Source organism: Miscanthus floridulus, chromosome 5, assembly GCF_019320115.1.
Source record: "Miscanthus floridulus cultivar M001 chromosome 5, ASM1932011v1, whole genome shotgun sequence".
Lineage (NCBI taxonomy): Eukaryota > Viridiplantae > Streptophyta > Magnoliopsida > Poales > Poaceae > Miscanthus > Miscanthus floridulus.
The window spans coordinates 33,076,778-33,097,499 of NC_089584.1; the positions used below are offsets into that span (position 1 = coordinate 33,076,778).

Genomic DNA, 20,722 nt, shown 5'->3' on the forward strand with positions numbered 1-20,722 from the left:
TACCCATGAACTAACAGAGGCAAAAAAGCAACTAGGGGAAGAGAAAATTTGGGCGGCGGCGCTAAGACGGCGGCGACAATGGCGACGGCGGATGTCTGAGGGCTAGGGTTTCAAGGCAAAAGAAGGGCAGTAAAGAAAAAGAAGATGAAGGGTCTTTAAATAGATTTTACAGCGATAAAAATGGCCCACCAGGCCCGTTAAAGCAATGTGTGAGAACGCAACGGTCCATTTACTGACACAGCTAAAATGATGGAGGGCACAAATCCACACAACGGTACAATTCAACGGGCAGATTTTAGACTTATCCATCCAGCACTATGGCAGAGTTATCAGATTACTACAAAAAACAACCCGTCAACCATGAAGAAAACAAGGGCTGCCTCACAAAGAACATAAGAAGTCGGTTATTACAGAAAAGAACTCGGTAATCTCATGTACGACAGGGATTACAGCACAAAAGTAAAGGACAACTCAGAAGACAAGATTCGTTCCATTACAAGCGACTTCAAAAATAGAAGATTGCAAATCTTACAAGACCGAACGAACTCGGTACCACGGAAAGTAAAGTAGCAAAGAGGAACACGGACACGGCTAGGTTCTAGAACGACTACGTGTCCCAAATTGCTACTCGGAAAGACAAACCGCCATCAGCTACATTATTTTCTTCAAAGGACGGACGCAGTGCATCCTAGGTGGAAATCAGCAGCACGGCAGGACAACATGGAGCAGAGAAGGCCGGTAGGCATCTGTCTACCCAAGACTGATGTGATGCTAGATATGGTGTTGATCTGCACCGGACAGTCTCAGGACAGGCGACAAGGATCAACCCAAAACTGCCAGATGAAGGAATGAAGCCCATATCACAAGACTTCCTCCAACTATTGCCACGTACATCCTAGTACAATGCTACTGCAGGATTAGCCTACCTCTAATCCCTATCACAAGACTTCCTCCAGCTACGACAAGACACACAGGAACTACAAAACACGCCTAGGGGCTGCTCTACTTCACAAACTACCATGTTCATGACCACGAAGGTTTCAACAGAATGTTCAATGGATGAAAACAAACACTCCAGGAGGGTATTTATAGGTCAAAGGAGCGGTGCACATGGACTAGGAGTACCAACGAAATAAGCCTAACAAAGGACACAGTGAAAAGACAGGACTCAATAATGAAAGACTCTGGCGAGAGGGAACAGTACTCAAAGACGAGCATATTCGGAAGAATATACCAACACAGTACAACCCGTGAACAAAAGGCATTTACACTCAACCACCACCATACAACTACATCTGACAACAGCAGACTACCAGACAATATGCCAAGACTCTGCATCCAAGTTCTTCCTGAACAAAACAACCCGGATATATGCTCGGGGGCTGCAAAAGGAGAGGTGTACAGTTCTATCGAACAACTCAGATTCAAGACCCTCCAACTTTTTGTTCCAAATAGCAAGAGGCTCGGGGGCTACACTCAGTGAGTGTACTTTTTTCTTCAAAAAAAAGCGCACGTCACTCAGAACATTTCTTCAAGACAGGCGACTTCAAGACCACAAGATAAAAAGAACCCGAACATAGCTGTATCCGGGCTCTTTCTGACAGAAAGAACCTGAACACAGCTAAATCAGAGCTCTTTTCAACAAGGAAGCCGGGGAACCTTCCAACGTTGAATCAGGAAGATTACAAGAAAAGACCCTCAAGCTCCTTGTGCCAAGCAGCAAGAGGCTTGGGGGCTAAATCCAAATGGGAGTACTTTTTTCTTCAAAAAAGTACACACCAAGCAAAGATCTCACGAAGCGCTACACGGTTTCGCTCAAGAAAGCACTCGGACGACGTTTGTTCCTGCTCGACGAGACTTGAAGGAACAAGACGAGGCTTCCAGAACTAAACCATGAAGTGCTCGGGGGCTTATCGGTGCGGGACCCATGGGATACCCCGCGAGGAAGGGAAAAGACCTAGTCTAATTAGGATTCTTCTCCTGTAATATTAGTAATAGTATTACTCTGTAATCCTACTAGGAACTCTCATTGTAAACCGACTAGGACTCTGGTCTCCTGACTATATAAAGGAGGGCAGGGCTCCTTGGATCAGGGGTTCAAGACAACAATTGTACAACACAAACACTTTACAATCAATCTAATGCAAAGGCTAACGCTGACTGGACGTAGGGCTATTACTCGATCCATGATCGAGGGCTCGAACCAGGATAAATCGACTGTCTCTTGCGTTAACCGTTGAGTTCTGCATACGCTGAAGCCCGAACATACTACCTCGGGTACCCCCATAGTAGGCTATCGGTGATCAAACATCGACAGCATGATAATTCTATGAATGTAAAGACAAGAATTGAATTGCTCAAAGTAAATGCTTAAAGTAACTAGAGAAGGAGGAACACAGCAATGTTTTGCCGAGGTATCGGAGAGTCGCCACTCCCCACTAGTCCTCGTTGGAGCACCCACGCAAGGGTGTAGCTCTCCCTTGATCCGCGCAAGGATCAAGTGCTCTCTACGGGTTGATTCTTTGACACTCCGTCGTGGTGAATCACCCATAACCGCTCACAACTTGTGTTGGGTCATCCACAAGCTCCACCGGATGATCACCTAACTCCCAATCACTACCAAGCCATCTAGGTGATGGCGATCACCAAGAGTAACAAACACGAATTCTCACTTGACCACGACAAGCCTAATGAGAAGGGTGGATGTACATTTTGCTACTCTTGCTTTCACTAATGAGGCCTCTCTCTTGAATTCTCAAATCTCAATCACCTCACTAGGACCTTGCTCTTTCTTGCACTCTCAAGGGTGTTTCTTAGCTGTTGGAATAAATAAAAGTAATCCCTTGAGTGAATAGAGGAAGTATTTATAACCCCTCATTCAAAATGAACCGTTATGTGCCACTGTGGGGTGACCGGATGCTTCGGTCAGTTCTCCCCCACAACCAAGCAGTTAAGTTATGACCGGACACTAATCAGCGTCCGATCAGCACTGACCGGACATGTCCGGTCACAAAAACTGCCCTCTGGAACCTTACTGATGTTGACCAAACTCTAGAACCCAACGTTCGGTCAGTAGCCAGAACCTGACCGACGTCTGGTCAGCATTGACTTGACACGTCCGATCAGAATTCTTCCTCTCTAGGACCTTACTGGAGTTGATCGGACTCTAGCACCCAGCGTCCGGTCATATTACACTCAGCGTCCGGTCGCATCTAGACGACTTCACCTTGATCAAATGAATTGACCGGACTCTGCGTCAGCATCCGGTCACACCGGGACCAGCGTCCGATCAACATTTGACCCTCCATTCACTTCCAACTCGCAATCATATATGAATGAAGTTTGCTCCAATTAATCTAAGGGCTTTTTAGGAGCTACCTAGTGCTAGATTTAATAAGTGTACACCACACCTAACCCACTAGACTCACCTAGGTCAAGCTACCGTCCATACCTCTCTTAATAGTACGACCAAAGGAAAAACAAAGTCCTAAACTACTTTAAGTGTCTCTTCAACACCAAACGACACTTAGAACTAGTCAATCCTTAACCTTGTCGTCCATTCTTTAAAAACCGAAACGATTTCCATCGTAGGGGCATGACCACCATGATTGCCCAATCAATTGTCATTAACATGACCTAACTTAATTGCATCTGCAAAACACACGTTAGTCACAGTAATCTCGTATTGTCATTAATCACCGAAACCCAACTAGGAGCCTAGATGCTTTCAGGGTGTTTGTAAGGAGCCCGCCTGAGTTAATACGATTAACCGAGGTGGTTGGCAACCGCCTCGGTTAAGACCACGATTAACCGTGACCTTTGCATCTAGGCGGTTGGCTTGCCCGCCTCGGTTAAGCCATTTCGCCTGCCTCAGTTAAACTTCCTGTAGTAGTGTATGTGGTAAGACTTTTAAATGTTTCATTTGTTTTTTTAGACGTATGTTGCAAGTGTTTTTATTTGGATGTTGTATATGTTTCACACATATGTTGCAAGTTTTTTTATCTGGATGTTGCATATGTTTTGCAATGTCTTTTCAAGTGTTTTTAGATATTTTTGCAAGTATTTCAGACGCATGTTTCGAGTATTTCATCTATGTTCAGACACATGTTGCAAATGTTTCATCTGAATATTTTAAAAGTATATCGGGTGTTGTACATGTTGCAATGTGACTCACCTGTCACAACCACCTACTACAGTTGCTGGGGCGTCGTGCATGTGTGTAGAAAGCGGAGGAGGGATGGAGCGCGGTGCAACTGCGGACGCGGGAAGCGCGGGAACGCGCCTAGCACGAGCGTGTAGCAGTCGCGAGCGTCCGGACGTCCGGGCACTAGTAGTGTGCTCAAAATAATATTCACTAGTTACTTAGCTGGACCATAATGTTATTCAAAAGCATTTTATAGGAATTAAACTAATATTCACTGGTTACCAAGCTGGATGGAACACAATAATATATAGATGTCATAGAGTAGCTCATAGTAATAGATGCCTGTAAATTTATGAACTACCCATACTTATAGTAGTCTACAATAATAAATATCCTAGACCACCCTTAGATAATAAAAAATATTACTTTTTTTACTCCTCCCTCTCCCTATTCTAGATATCTAGATACAGGATAGTGTTTTTATTTCAGGTAGGACCCATCTTATTAGCTGAAAAATGTGAGAAAATAATAGCAGTTATCTGAATTGATCACGCGGATCCCATATATGGACTACTTATACATTTGTGTGGTTGTCCTTTACATGGGTCATGTAGTCAGCAATATGTTTGGAGGATGTTAGGCCTGTTTAGATTCTAAAAATTTTCCCCTTAAAGTGTCACGTCGAATCTTGCACATGCATGGAGTATTAAATATAGACAAAAAAAAATTAATTGCACAGTTAAGTGAGAAATCGTGAGACGAAACTTTCGAACCTAATTAGTCCATAATTAGACACTAATTACCAAATACAAACGAAAGTGCTATAGTAACCAAACAGTAGCCAAATCCAAAAAATTTTAAGAACTAAACGTGCCCTTACTATAGCATTGGGGGAGGAAGCTCGTCTCGATCGTGGACTTATGGCAACAGCGGGTGCATAGAGTGGAAAGGTGGCCTGGTCCTATGATGACGGTGGGTGCTAGAGTGACAAGGTGGCATGGGAAAAAATGTAAGATGAAAATGCATGGTCCTTTGACCACAGTGGGTGCGTAGAGATAAAATTGGTGGGTGCGTGGAGTGGCGGGGTGGCGTGGGATAAAATAAAATATTGATTGGTAAAAAAATTCTCTTGTTTCTGATCGTATTGTAAAAGAACGACGACCTATTTTTTCGCTTTTCAACAAAAATCTAAATTACCTTTAAGATTAGAAGGATAGATAAAATTCTAATGACCGATGGACAAGATTTACACTGGCGTTAAATAATAATAAGAAATTTCTTTATCATTTTTACCATAAGTACTCCATTGTCTTTTGGCTATTTTATCCCCAACATTGATTCAAGTTACTGTAAATATTTTAACCCGGACGTAGTTGCGTCTTTCTATGTCATCTTCCTAATGTTATAAGCTTGAGCAACATGTTTCAAGCTATATACAGTTTTGAATAGGATATCCTTTTGAATACGTGAATTGCGCCTCTCTTAAATGTATATGTTGGTAACGAACTTTGCATTTCCTCACAAAAAAAAAAGAACTTTGCATTAACTAAAATACTAAAGTGTGTTCTACTTTCTTTCTAGTACGAATTAGTTTGTTTCCAATATTACAATCTTGAGCTACCCATTTCAAGTTGTGTACAACTTTGATCATGCAAATTGTAGTTTTTAATCTCGTAAATGCATGCCACGTACGACGTACATATGCAATAACAAACATGTGAGTATTTTGCTTGTTTTTTAAATATTTGAAGGGGCATATAATGGAAAAGCACCTAAGTGGATATTTTTTGCTCCTTGTAAGGACACTGGTGAATAATTTCAAAACAGATGCAGTGAAATTTTGGGCTTCATAATAGTATGATGGATAATTTATAAACAAGACCTTCTTTTATTCTAAATTATATGATATTTTAGTTTTTCTAAATTTATAGTTTTTATTATGTACCTAGTCAGAACGTTTTATAATTTAGAAATTTTTATTACATACATACCTAGTCAGAACGTCTAATTTGAAATGAAGGGAGTATATGGTATTTTTTTCACAAGCATAGCGTGGAGACATTTGTGTGACATGAAACCTGTAACGTGACGGCAAACAACTTTATAATATCGATAGCTGTCATGTTCGCTTGTCTGATAAGTCATAGCTAGCTGGTTTGTTGTGAGAGAAAATTAATATTCGTTGGCTGAAAAAGTACGGCTTATAAGTCCAGCGAACAGAGCGAACAAACTAAGGGCCTGTTTGGCACAACTCACAAAACTTCATGAGCTGTTGTGAGCTGTTTTATTTATCAAACGCTCGTTTCCAAAACAGATTCACTCATAAAGTTGTTTTTTTTTCTTCCTTCCACAGAGACATAAGTTGGGATGAAGCTGAAAAAAGTAGCTTATCTCAACTCTCTTCCTCATTTCTCTCTCCTATCTATACATGAAGCTGTTGGTGAAACTGTTTTGCCAAATAATATTTTCAAAATTGCTCAACTTTACTGGAAAGTTGCTCATGAAGCTGTTTTCTAAATACCAGCTTTAGTAGTGAGGTTAAGCTGTGCCTGTTCCCGCGTTTGAATTATAACGCGCTTAACTGCGTGGGTGTTACGCTATATATCATATACGGATCTTTATATATTATAAAACCTCTCACTCTTTGTTATAAAAGATCATCACGACACATGGTACAGTTGCGGACAAGAATACCACCCACGAAGCGTACAGTTGCCAACGATGAGGTCGTACTACCCGACTGGCTCGCGGAACATCAGCTCGTCGTGGCGCCAAGACGACCACGCCGCTCCGACGCACGACGGCGCCGATGGCCATTCTTCCCAGCAGTTTCCCGCTCCAAGCGTCACGGCAGCCATTGCGAGCTACCTTGCCTCCCAGCCGACCCAGCACATCTCCCAGCAGCCATCTCCTCCTCGCTGGCACAACTACACGCCGCCGCACCGTGCTGCGCCGGCCGCCCCTTGGCAGTGGGCGTCCAGTACGTTTGCGCCGCCTCCCCCTACCCTCTCATCACCCTGGACCCCGTGGCCGAACTCGACGGTCGTCGTCCCAGCAGGCGAGACCCCTGGTGACGCCTCGCCCGGCGGGGCCGGGGGCGGGGGCGGGGGCGGGGCGTGTGTGGCGGGCGACGACGACGCGACCGGCTGCCTGAGCTTGGCGAGGCGCGTCGGGCGCAAGGCAGCCGGCGAGGGACGCAACTTCATGCTCTCGCCGCTGTCGTTCCACGCTGCGCTCGCGCTGGTGGCCGCGGGCGCGAGCGGCGAGACGCAGGCGGAGCTGCTGCGTTTCCTAGGGTCGGCGTCGCTCGACGAGCTGCGGCACGCCGCGGTGACGAGGCTGGTCGCCGCGCTGCGCGGCATCCCGCAGACGTCCTTCGCGTGCGGCGTCTGGGTGGACCGCCGGTGCGCGCTCCGGGAGGAGTTCGCGGACGTCGCGGTGCCGTCTACGCCGCCGTCGCGGAATCCGTGGACTTCGTGTCACAGGTGCGTCCTGATTTATTTGTTTGCTATTCTGTCAACGTGAAGCAATCTTTGTGAATCTCAGCAGCACATGCCACATGGAAACAAGTAACTGAATGGTTCCATGTTGTAGGCCGAGGAGGCGAGGCAGCGCATCAACGACTTCGTGAAGGACGCGACGAAAGGGCTTATCGGCGCCGTCCTCCCTTCCGGCTCCGTCACCTCGTCCACGGTGGCCGTGCTTGCCAACGCTCTCTACTTCAAGGGGACATGGGCTCAGCCGTTCGACCCGTCAAGAACCTTCGACGCGCCGTTCCATCTCCTCGACCGCGCCACCGTGCGCGCGCCGTTCATGACGACGAGCAGGTATGAGCAGCAGCAATACGTCGCCGTGTTCCCCGGTTTCAGGGCCCTCAAGCTGCCCTACAGCTGCAAGAGCGGCCACCAGTGGCACCAGGCCGCGTACATCTACATGCTCCTGCTCCTCCCAGACGACGACCACGGCCTCGGAGATGTCTACGACAAGGTCGTCTCGACGCCGGGGTTCATCAGGAAGCACACGCCCGTGGGCAAGGTCCCGGTTGGGCGGCTCATGGTCCCCAAGTTCAAGTTCACGTTCGGGTTCGAGGCGAGCGAGGAGATGCAGAGGCTGGGTGTCACCAGCGCTTTTGGAGGCGGCGACTTCTCTGGCATGTTCGCCGGCGGAGGTGGGGCTTCCATCGCGGGAGTGTACCATAAGGCCACCGTCGAGGTGGACGAGGAGGGCACCGTGGCCGCCGCGGCCACGGCCGTGTCCATTTGCCTCAGCCGGAGCGCCATCCCGCCGGTGGATTTCGTGGCGGACCGGCCCTTCTTGTTCGCCATCGTTGAGGAGAGGAGCAGCGCCGTGCTCTTCTTCGGCCATGTGGTGAATCCACTGGCGGAGTGATCCACCCACCCGCAGGCCGCAGCTGCAGAGGTGGCTAAACCATTTGCCATTTCCTTGCTCATCGAGAGGAATTCCAAGACGCCGTTGTTTTTCTAAATGCTTGTGCCATTTTCCCAACATAATATCTCTCACTTTAGTGATGTGAACGAGACAAAATAATGGATCTGGAAAAATCGTAATTGCTGTATATTTTCCCTATCTCTATTATTTTAGTGATCTGAAAGATATGACATAATGGATTTCGAAATTTTAGGAATGAAAAATCAATCCTTTTTTCGACTACTTGATCTCCATATTGTTGGGAAAAAAAGGAAATTCCGGTTACTTTAAGTTAGTCAACAAAAATATAGTAAACCATGACGCTAAAAAGCTACAAGCAAGTGTTTAGTACTACACGATCTAAGGGCAGCTCCAGTGTAAAGATAGAACTGAGCTAACAAAGTTCAACTCCATTGCCAGAAGCTCCAACACTGTTCGCTTCTTTTATAATCCGTCTTTTTTAGTTTATTTTTTTTCAGTCGAAACAGTGTTTTTCTCTCCCAACAAATCAGTCGGAACAGTGTTTTGGCTTGTTTTTTCAGCGAAGCGAACGGACCCGCGCTAAATCGATAAGTAGGACCTGTGTCAGAATTAAAAAAGAAAAACAAAAACCAGCTATGTACTTTTCTCCATGTGCTAGTGTTCCATTGTGCTGTACTTGTACGCAAACGGTTACAGAGAAGACTCTTTATAACCATTGTTGATCATAGCAAAAGGTTAGAATGGACCGGTTGGTCCATGGGTTTTTATTAATCCTTACCCTCACATTGAGGAGGTTTTTGAAGCAAATTGTTTTGTCAATTATGAATGTGATACGGTTTCGCTGCTGATCTGTCGGTCGAAGTACCCCTCGTTGTTCCTCACGAAATGAGAAACTAATTGGTGCATCGTTACTGCCCTTCGATTCAAACATTTTCTACACTGATTTTTTTTGAAAGTTTTATTAAATATAATAGTTGTTGTGTGTAGTTTAATGATGTGTGAAAGCTGCGTGAAGCGAACGCTGTGCCATGAGCTCGCCAATGAGTGGCATTGCTACCATCAAAGCTCCACGACCTGTGAAATTTTCGTATTTTGATCTCTTTTGAAAACAATTTCTAGAAAAATACCAACGCCAAAACAATTTCTGAAAATAGACCATTTTTAGGCGTCTTAGCACATGACGCCGAGATATGAGGCTCGGCGTCGTGTCACGCCACGCCGAGGTACTGCCACGTCACGGACGACCGGGGTCGTCGTCGCCACGTTGGCGCGTGGGTCCGAGACGTCGGCGTCGTGTCAGCCGACGCCAAGTACCCAACATCGGCGCGGTCGGACTGAGCGCCGAGCTCTGGCCCCATCCGGAGCGTGGCCCAGGCGGCCCAACACAGAACGGTGGCCCAGCAGCTCGGCGTTGGGTCACTTAACGCCGAGCCTCCAGACCTCGGCGTGACCCGACTCAACGCCGAGGTCTGGACCCTTTAGGCCGCTGCCGAGGCCCCTTCTTCTTCCTCCCTTCATTCTGAAACCGCCGGCCTCCCTCTCTTTCTCTTCTCCCCCGCGCCGCCACCAAACCCTAACCCCCAAAATCGACCCCCGGTGCCACGATCTCGGCTCCCGAAGGTTCCTCGAGGTAATGGTCCCTCCCCTCCTCCATTCTATCCGCGTAGATGTGCTTACATTGTCCCTAATCATTTGGAATCATGGTTGTTTGGTGATTTGGTATATTTGTGTTTGCATTTGCAAAATGTATGGCTTAGGATGATTGAGTGCATTGTTGTTTAACTGTTATATGTGATGAACATGTTAGGTTAGTTTGGTTTCTAGTTATTTTGGTCATTAGGGTTATTTGTTTATTGTAGGTGTCATTAGGGTTAGTTATTTGTTGGTCATTAGGGTTACTATGTATTTTATTAATTTGTTGGTCATTACATTTCAATTTGTTATGACTAGAAATGATTATGTTGTTGGGGTTGAAAAACGATGAAATGATATATTTTAGTTTCTACTTATTGGATTGAAATATATTCATATGTTACACTACTTGTTGTGTGATGGCTGTAGATGGATAAATTAGTGAGGTTGCATCATGGAGGCCGTATTGTTAGGACAAGAGATGATAGTTTGGAATTTCTGGACATGTGTGAGGAGTTGTTGATTTTTTCTGAAACACCATCTTTGACCCAGTTAGTGGAGCGAGTGAAGGTTAAGTTAGGCTGGAATGAAGGAGACGTGCATGTTCAGTTTGAAGGTGTCATAGATGTTGGGTCGTCGAAGGGTCCTCGGATCAAGCGGTTGCTCAAAATTACAAACGAGTCTGAATGGAATGATTACAAGGCAGTTGTATTGGCCTCAGAAGTGCGATCTTTGGATTTAGTAGTAAGTAAGGAGTCCGGCTTAGGAAATGATAACTTCGAAGCATGGCCATCTTCCCCCGCTCACATAGGTTATGGTCCTTTGCCTGAAGAAGAAATACTTGTCACACAACTAGGCTACGGTGGAGATGAGGAAGAGAATCCGGTTGCCGATGGTGAGGGCAATCATGATAGTGATGAAGATGATGATGATTATGTAATTGTTGATGCAGAAGAAGGTTTGGACTGACGCTAGCGGAGACTTTTCTATTGAGGATGAGCTTAGCGACGAAGATGATCTTAGTAGTGAAGAAGACTTTGGTGATGCTAGGGCTACGAACCGTTTTGACATGGAGATAGCTGGAGATGATGAGTCCTTCGTAGAGGAGATAGCCGAAGACTCTGATGACGATCGCCCTGTTGGTCGTCTGAATTTAAGGGAAATAGAGATATTGTCTAGGGTCTTGCCTTGGAGAGATCCACTAGTTGGTGATTTCGAGGACCTTAGCCATGGTCATAGGGCAGTAGCTGATGGTGGGCAAAGTGATACAACTGTGCCTGATGTTAGCGGTTGCCTCATCATACGGAAGGGCATATTGTTTGCTACCATGGATGAGTTGAAATCATGGTTGCAAGAGTACTCCATTGTACACAACCGACCTTTTAGGGTCATCAATTCATTCAAGGAGAAGAGGTACACTGTTGCTTGTGAAGAACAACAGTGTGGTTGGAGAGTATGTGCTAGGAAGACGAAGGCAGGCAAATGGAAGATTACCTCAGTGAAGCAACCACATGTTTGTGCCACTGCTGAGGCAGAAGAGAACCATCTGCAGCTCAATTCTAGGTTCATTGCAAGGCAATTATGCCCCGTGGTGAAGCATATGCCAACCATTACGGTGTCTGCATTGGTTGAGATCATCTTCCAACGGTATAATTACTATGTCAAGTATGGGAAAGCATGGAGGGCAAAGCAGCGTGCACTGGAAATAATATTTGGAAATTGGGAAGAAGCTTATGAGCGCCTCCCTGTAATGTTGAACGCAATGAGGGCCGTAAATCCTGGGATGCACTTCGAGTATTTACCTAAGGAGGGTGAAACAAGGAATGGTAGCCAGGTATTTGGAAGGGCGTTTTGGGCGTTCGGGCAGAGCATCGAAGCATTCAAGCATTGCAGGCCCGTCGTCTCAATTGACGGGACCTTTCTTACAGGGAAATTTGAAGGCACAATGCTTATTTGTATTGGGACAGATGCAGAGGACCAGCTTGTGCCATTGGCCTTTGCGATTGTTCGGAAGGAGGACACGGATAGTTGGTGTTGGTTTCTCAGGCTAGTAAGACAAGTGGTAATTGGTCTGGGACGTGATGTTTGTGTGATATCCGATAGGCATGCTGGCATTCTGAATGCCGTAGAACAAGAGATTCCTGGTTACGGCCAAATACATCACCGGTGGTGCACCAGACACCTTGCTCAGAATCTTATAAGGCGTGATCACACAAAGGACAACTTCAAATTATTTGAGGAGGTTTGCAGGCAGCAAGAGGTTCAATTATTCAAAGACAAGTTAGATGCCCTGAAGTTAGCCACAAATGTTGATGGCAGGCAATTCTTGAGCGAGTTGATGGCGTCGAAGGATAAGTGGTCACTTGCATATGACACGGGTGGTTGGAGATGGGGCTTCATGACTAGTAACATGGCAGAGATGTTCAACAGCCTTCTAAGAGGTTGTCGTGGTCTGCCTGTGACTGCTATTGCCTCATTCACCTTCTACAAGTTGAATTCTTAGGTTCGTTTCGAGGAAGAAGCATGCGAGGTCTCTATGGACAGCAGGCAAAGCTTGGCCACTTTTAGCATCTCAGGAACTAGCTTTCTCAAAGAAAAAGTCTAAACGATAGAAGGGTTCATGTTTCGATCCGATCAACCATGGATATGAGATTCTAGAGGGTGGCGGAACTAACATTGGTGGTGAAGACCGTGGTGCTCGAAAACATAAAGTAGTGATCAATGAGAACAAGTGTACGTGTGGAAAACCGATCATATACCATAGGCCTTGCTCCCACATGATTACAGCCTGTCGCCTTAGACGTGTTGACCCTGAGGTCCCTCCCCGTATGGCCGCGGAGTTCTCTTTGAGGAACCTAATGAGCACCTGGAATCCTCAGTTCGAGCCATATCTTGACGAGAGTCAATGGCCTACTTATGATGGCCCCAAGTATGTGGCTGATCTTGGTTTACTCTAGGAAGAGTAGAGGACCTAGGCGGCGGAAGCGGTTCAGGATGGACATGGACCGAGCCACGAAAGGTAGATCAACCACGAGTAAGGTTGGGAGACATTTTGTAGAGGACACCCAAAAGAGCCGTTGCTCTGGTTGCCATAAGCCGGGCCACAATAAGAGAAAATGTCCTGAAACTACTTAGACAACAGGTATCCATCAAGCTAGCTACTAGAATTGCTTTGTGTAATGGTACATTGGTTTACTTTTGTTTTTTTTATTTTTATGTTACTTCGTACCACATACACATGCTTTAACTTACACTAATGGTTTGTCATTGCTTATGTTGCAGGATGGATCGGTTCCCCCTTCTTGATCCAAGGTTCGATGAGCACCACCGGGCTCGGAGGATCGAGAACGGAGAGGTATATTCAACAATTCGTATGAAAACACTGCATTGTTCATGTTTTGCTCTATAGTCCATGCTCTTTATAAAGTGACATGCACTAATACTTTTTCATGCTTGTTTTTTTTGCAGGTTTTGAATGTGCTGAGGCCAATGACACATGAGGCCTCTACGACCATGGTCTACGACGAGAGGTACACGCCCCTCCTGAAGGTGGCGAACCTTGCTACCGTTGCTCGTGTTTGTCGTCGAGGCACGCCACCTTTCAACCCAGCGGCGCTGACGGCGTTGATAGATCGGTGGCGTCCGGAGACACACAGCTTTCACCTACCATGCGGGGAGATGACGGTCACTCTCGAGGACGTTGCCATGATCCTTGGAGTCAAAATCCGAGGATTCCCAGTGACAGGAGACACGGAGTCTGAAGGATGGCAGCAGCGGGTTGAGCACTTCTTGGGACTGGCCCCTAGCGGCAGTTGAGGCTGGCAAGAAACGGCGCAGCAGTGGGGTGTCCCTGAGGTGGCTTCGTCAGCAGTTTCGGGAGTGCCCACCCAACGTAGACGCCGAGACCGTGACATACTACTAGTCGGGCCTATGTCCTCCACATGTTAGGTACGGTTCTCTTCCCTGACGGCACTGGAGACACGGCGTCCTGGATGTACATTCCGTGCCTTTTGAACTGGGAGGATGCCGGCAATAGGAGTTGGGGCTCGGCTATACTTGCCTTCCTGTACCGTCAGCTTTGCGAGGCTTGCCGCCGTCCTGGAGGCTCGCACGCTACAATGTCAGGCTGCATCACACTGTTGCAGGTAATAAAGCAAAGTTGTACAAGTTACCACTACAATTCAATGTATTTTCTTAACAAAAGTGATTAACATTCATGTTTCCACTCTTTTTTTGCAGATTTGGATGTGGGAGAGGCTTCCAGTTGGGAGACCGCATCAGCTTGATCCCCCACAACCTTGGTTTCCTCAAGGAGACGCAGTTGTCGCCCCTACCGTGGCACACCTCTACGAGCGAGCCCATGGAACATACCACGTGTCACGCCACGCGTACATCAGCTTCACCAACGAGCTGGACACCCTTTTGCCACAGCATGTAAGTTTCCCACCCTTTTGCCCTAATCGAGGATATGTGCACAAATTGAGCGTCGACTAGTTGATGACGACGTTGTGTACAGGTTCAATGGAGCCCATATCGGCGGAGGCAAGTAAGCGGATCTCAACTTGAGCGCCTTGTGCATGGCAGACGAGGACGTCTGGACGATGAGGACCCCCCTTATTTGTTTCTATGCAGTTGAGTACCATCTCCCTCACCGTGTAGCACTGGCAGTTTGGTAGGCTGTAGCCTTCTCCGCCCGATGATTTCTCCACCGGTTGGCAGCTCCACAAGTACGTAACATACAATATTTTGTTCGTTTCACATGAAAGAATCATTGAGTAGGCCTTCATATTGCCGATTTGGTGTAAAATTTGCAGGTTCAACAGACAAAAAAATAAGAAGATCACCAACTGGCAGCTGGAGCACCATCGCTACATTGATGAGTGGATGTTGATGGAGCAGAACAACATGGGCATCCACGCCATCCATCGTGACAAGGCATTCCATGATTACCTTGTTTGGTTTGGTCAACGAACAAGGCTTCAATTGAGGCCCGCTTGGACGGAGCAAGACATTGCTGACATTGCGAGCGAGGATGAGGGCAACAACCCATATGACCAAGCTACCCGAGAAGGCAGGCAAGTTGAGATCGCCCCTGCGTTAGCCAGAGCTGTAAGTGATACAACTATTTCAATCTCTGAGGTCTTTACTGTGATAGAGACTTAAATTATTGTTTTTGTTGCATAGAGCATGGAGATAATGAGGACAGTGGCCGACCAAGGAAGGGCATTGATGATTCCTATGGGCGATCCTGATGAGGCCTCCATGTTACGACAACACATTCAGGTAGTCTTCTCTCATTCAGTTGATGTTACATCTTTATATAGTTTTGCGACCAACCCCACTTACTAATAGTGCTTTCAAAATGCAGCGTGCCATGCATCGCCTACGAAAGGTAGCTGCACTGCCTTGGATGTAGACGTTCCCCGGATGTGGCAGTCCCACAACAGCTTGGTGCTGGACCTTCTACTGCACATGTTGGAGGGACTTCATCTTCACATGGTGCACATGGTGGCATGACTTCTTCTTCACATGGTGCAGCAACTACTGCAGAGGGTGGTCAAGGACATGGTCATTATGATGATGAAGTTGATGAAGGACAGGGAGAGTATGATCATGAGTATGATGAGATTGGCATGTCCCAGCTTGGAGATGCACCCCAAGGAACTCAAGGCCCCTCCGGTTCTGGACGTCCACATAGGACGCTCAGACCTAGTGGACAGGTACACTCCAGGTACCTATCCGTTTGGGAGGGGAAAGCGTTACGCTCGCCGTCCACGTTAAGGTACAAGGAGCGATAAAAGATCCAAAGACTTCATATGCTTTATTTTGTGCATGGACTATGTATGCATTGGACCTTGTACTATGTTTGGACTATGTTTGTTGATTGATGAAACATATGTATGGACTATGTTGGATGTTGAATGTGTTGGACTATGTTGGATGCTTAATGTGTTGGACCTTTTGTATGTACGGATGTTGAATGAATGTGTCTGTCGGTGTGGTCATGTGTTATGTGAATGTGTGGAACGTCGCCATGTTTCATGTTTCCAGCTATTAAGGGCCTCCGTCGCAACTCACAAGGAAGAAGGGGTGTCATCATCCCCATCCTTCACGTTACGATCAACCTCTGTTGGATCCACGGTGACATGTTAGGAGAGTCGGGGAGCTAGCGAAGGGGACGCAAAGGGGACGAAGCACGCAAAGAAGATCCACGGTGACATGTTAGGAGAGTCAGGGGAGCTAGCGAAGGGGACGCAAAGGGGACGAAGCATGCAAAGAAGAGATGATATATTGGTGAACCCAGGGGCTCGGCGTTTAGTCATTTGACGCCGACCCCTAGTACGTACTGGAAAGCAATTCACCAAAGCGCCGAGGTGCCCAAGCTCGGCGTTTAGTCATTTAACGCCGACCCCTGGTGCTTCCTGGAAACCCTTGCATCGAAGCGCCGAGGTGCCCAAGTTTGGCGTGTTATGACTAAGCGCCGAGGTTCGGCCCAAACCGGGCCACGGCCGTTTCCAAACCCTAGGGTTGGCGTGGGCCGCCTCGACGCCGAGCCTCAGCCCAACTCGCAGAAAGCCGAGCCAAACCCTAGGGTCGGCGTGGGATGACTCAACGCCGAGCCTCAGCCCACCACACGGCCACCAAACCCTAGGGTCGGCGTGCCCTAGGGTCGGCGTGGGTCGACTCAACGCCGAGCCTCAGCCCACCTCACACACGGCCGCCAAACCCTAGGGTCAGCGTGGGCCGACTCAACGCCGAGCCTCAGCCCACCTCACACACCCCAAACCCTAGGGGAGCCTCAGCTCAACACGTAAACGCCGACCCAAACCATTTGGTATATGTTGCGATCCTATTTGCATGATTCAAATGAAAAATCTTTCTCAACGATTCCTCTTCGACTAACACGAGTTATACTAATAAGAGTAGACAAGTTATATTTATGTTTGTATATTTGTTCCTGCAGGAAAAACCGATTGTTGGTTCGATTTCAATCCCCTATTTTTAGGGAGACTCAAATCTTTTTTTCAGTTTGGGAATCAACCATAGTACATGAAACTTAGAGGTAGGTAAACTGCAATTTATGAAATAGCGGAGGCACAACGATTACACTCATATCAAAAGTAACAATGGCATGTCGCAAACTAAACCTAGCATGCCTTAGGGGATTGAAAGAAACAAGTGATACAGACATTACAAAGGGAACACACTCAAATAAAAACTAACAATGGCATGTTGCAAACTAAACCTAGCATGCCTTACGAGATTGAAAAGAACAACTCATACAAGCATTCCACATTCGGATTGACTAACAAATGTTGGTCCTAATAATGCTCCCACATATTGAACTGAGTTGCGCCTTCCCCATAGTATGATCCAGTTGACGGAGGCGGTGGTGGTGGCGGTGGCGGTGGCGGTGGAGAAGGAGGTCCGTCCTTCTTATGGTTCGTGCACTCGCAGTACGGATTATTGCATAGTGCCTCCTCTGCATCATTGCTGTTGTCGTCGTCCGACTTGTCCCTGTTACCACTTCTAGGGCCATACTCTAGGTCAAAGATGCGTCCCTATAGATATGTGATGTACTGTTGATGGGGATAGATCGGAGGAGGGTCGACCCATCTAGTGAAGCCACAGTTATCTGGACAGCTTGAATCCTGAAAACCCATCTACCAATAAGTACTACTAGAAACTACATGCAAATCTAAAAAAGGAGAGAGTTCAAAGGCAATACAAATCCTCGCGGGCATCTGAAGAAACGACGGCCTCCACCGTCACAGTCGTTGTACATCTGCACAACGCAATCCAAGCCGTGGCGGCATTTTGGCCAATCTTCAATGCGCTTATCGTATGATCTAAGAGGTCTCTCACGGGTGAAGTCACTCTTCCTCTCCAAAGGAAATTCCTCTATTGCTTCTTCAAAAGAATCAGGACTCAGCGAACCCTCCCACACAATCGGAGGTCCCTTCCTCACCCCCTTTCCTCTCCCTCCACCTAAACCCTTTCCACTCGAGGAACCTCCGCTCGACATTTGCTAAAACTAAACCAGAAAACAAGTTGTGTGGATGTGGAGCAAGACATGGAGCACTATATATAGATATGAAGGCAGGTTCACCATGAATGCTACGTGACAAAAAACATGTGTGCCTACTCATTTATTGAATCTGAAAAGGCTAGATGCTTCATCTGAAAAGCCTACAACCATGACTGGTCATTTCATCTGAAAAGGCTACACCTGTGTTTTGTCACTACATCTAAATGCAGTACATCACTCTGATATTAATTCATTGCGTCTACAGATACAACAGTAAACGAATCTAGGCTTTTCAGTGAGTTTTCAAATAGACTAGTACCCCTTTCAGTGACTGCAACAGTACTTGTAGCCCTTTCAGTGACTGCAACAACACAAATAGTCTTTTCAGTGATACAAACAGTACCACTACAGTCTTCGGATAGTTAACTAAGTACATGGCATAAGACCATCTGAAATAAAATCATAGTGCATTACAACATAATAAAAAAATTCCAGGGAATAAGTTCATCTGAAATAAAAGCAGAGTGCATTACAACATAGTAAAAAAAGTCCAGGGCTACACGACATCGCTCGTGAATGAACCAAATACCTACTGAGTGCAACGAGGCCACTTTCCCTTCCTCTCGGCATCGGGATTCTCCTCCATCGCTGCCTTCGCTCGGCGCACACGCTCAATCTTCTTCTCCCTCTCCGCCCGGTACGCAGCAACACGCCTCCTTTCCTCCTCTTCCTTATGCTCCTTTTCTATAGCCTCCAGTCTGCGTCTCTGCTCAAACCTCTCCTTAACCTCCGCATCCCACTCCTTCAGGCCTTCTAGACGCTGCTTGTCCGACTCCTTGATCTCAGTGTCAATCCACTGCTCAAAGTCACACAGTGGTGGAACGGTCTGCAAGAAAAATAAATTGTTACAAAACAAATAAATAAGCAATACTTAATATCACAAGAAAATTAATTAACAAAATAAAAATTCCTCACAAACGATGCACGGCGTTGTTGCTTTGTAGGTTTCCATGCATAATTGGGACACATCCAGTACCTCTGCCTATATATTTCCTTATCTTCAGAGATGTCTACCTTGCAAGGATCACCACAAAAGCACATTGGTCGAGGAACACCTTCAGGGAGAGGCTTTAGGTCGTAGGGATTTGCCCTCTGGCGACCATAGCTACAATTGAAAGAATTTAGTCATATTAACGGAGAACCAAACCTAAACCTAGGGTTTTCTATTTGTTGCACAGATAATGAATAAACATTGGGATTACCTTGGAATACGAGCTTTACCACATCTTGGCATCCTAACGTTACGAAGAAAACGCCTTGGTCATAACAAATTGAAATGTAATGACCAACAAATTAATAAAATACATAGTAACCCTAATGACCAACAAATAACTAACCCTAATGACACCTACAATAAACAAATAACCCTAATGACCAAAATAACTAGAAACCAAACTAACCTAACATGTTCATCACATATAACAGTTAAACAACAATGCACTCAATCATCCTAAGCCATTCATTTTGCAAATGCAAACACAAATATACCAAATCACCAAACAACCATGATTCCAAATGATTAGGGACAATGTAAGCACATCTACGCGGATAGAATGGAGGAGGGGAGGGACCATTACCTCGAGGAAGCTTCGGGAGACGAGATCCGGGCACCGGGGGTCGATTTTGGAGGTTAGAGTTTCGTGGGGGCCGTGGGGGATTTGGGAGCCGTGGGGGAATGGAGGAGGGGAGGGAAGAAGAAGAAGGGGCCTCGGCGCGGCCTAAAGTGTGCAGACCTCGGCGTTGAGTCGGGTAACGCCGAGGTCTGGAGGCTCGGCGTTAAGTGACCCAACGCCGAGCTGCTGGGCCACCGTTCTCTGTTGGGCCGCCTGGGCCACGCTCCGGATGGGGCCAGAGCTCGGCGCTCAGTCCGACCGCGCCGATGTTGGGTACTTGGCGTCGGCTGACACGACGCCGACGTCTCGGACCCACGCGCCAACGTGGCGACGACGACCCCGGTCGTCCGTGACGTGGCAGTACCTCGGCGTGGCGTGACACGACGCCGAGCCTCATATCTCGGCGTCACGTGCTAAGACGCCTAAAAATGGTCTATTTTCAGAAATTGTTTTGGCGTTGGTATTTTTCTAGAAATTGTTTTCAAAAGAGATCAAAATACGAAAATTTCACCCACGACCTAACCAAGCTGTACGCGCTTGCCGAATGGTTTTACTCGTTAGTTTACTCAGAGCCTCCGTTGACTTGGAGCAAGCTTACTTGTCACTGAAGAAACTAGCGGCTCAATACAACCCCGTTTCTCCATAAATGGAGCACCAGACATGCAACATTCTCATCCCACTCAACCATCCAGCCTTTCAATTTGTGCAACCGCTGAAGCCACTCGGCGATCCCGGTGAGTTTCCGTCGAGAGAACGCACGGCAGTCGCAGGGGGCATCTTCGCGCCAATTTTCCGTAAAAAGTTTTTTTTTTCTTTCTGTAAGGAACATACAAA

At 46.8% G+C, this 20,722-nt stretch overlaps 1 long non-coding RNA gene and 1 pseudogene across 1 annotated transcript; both read left to right on the plus strand.

Annotated features, from left to right (window-relative positions):
* Positions 1 to 6,830: 6,830 nt before the first annotated feature.
* LOC136451918 (putative serpin-Z12) lies at positions 6,831 to 8,807 on the plus strand (annotated as a pseudogene).
* A 1,240-nt stretch (positions 8,808 to 10,047) lies between these two features.
* LOC136451919 (uncharacterized) lies at positions 10,048 to 13,973 on the plus strand. The gene is made up of 3 exons (XR_010758675.1): positions 10,048 to 10,184; positions 13,469 to 13,541; positions 13,655 to 13,973. It is a non-coding gene; the product is annotated as an uncharacterized lncRNA (long non-coding RNA).
* Positions 13,974 to 20,722: the final 6,749 nt, after the last annotated feature.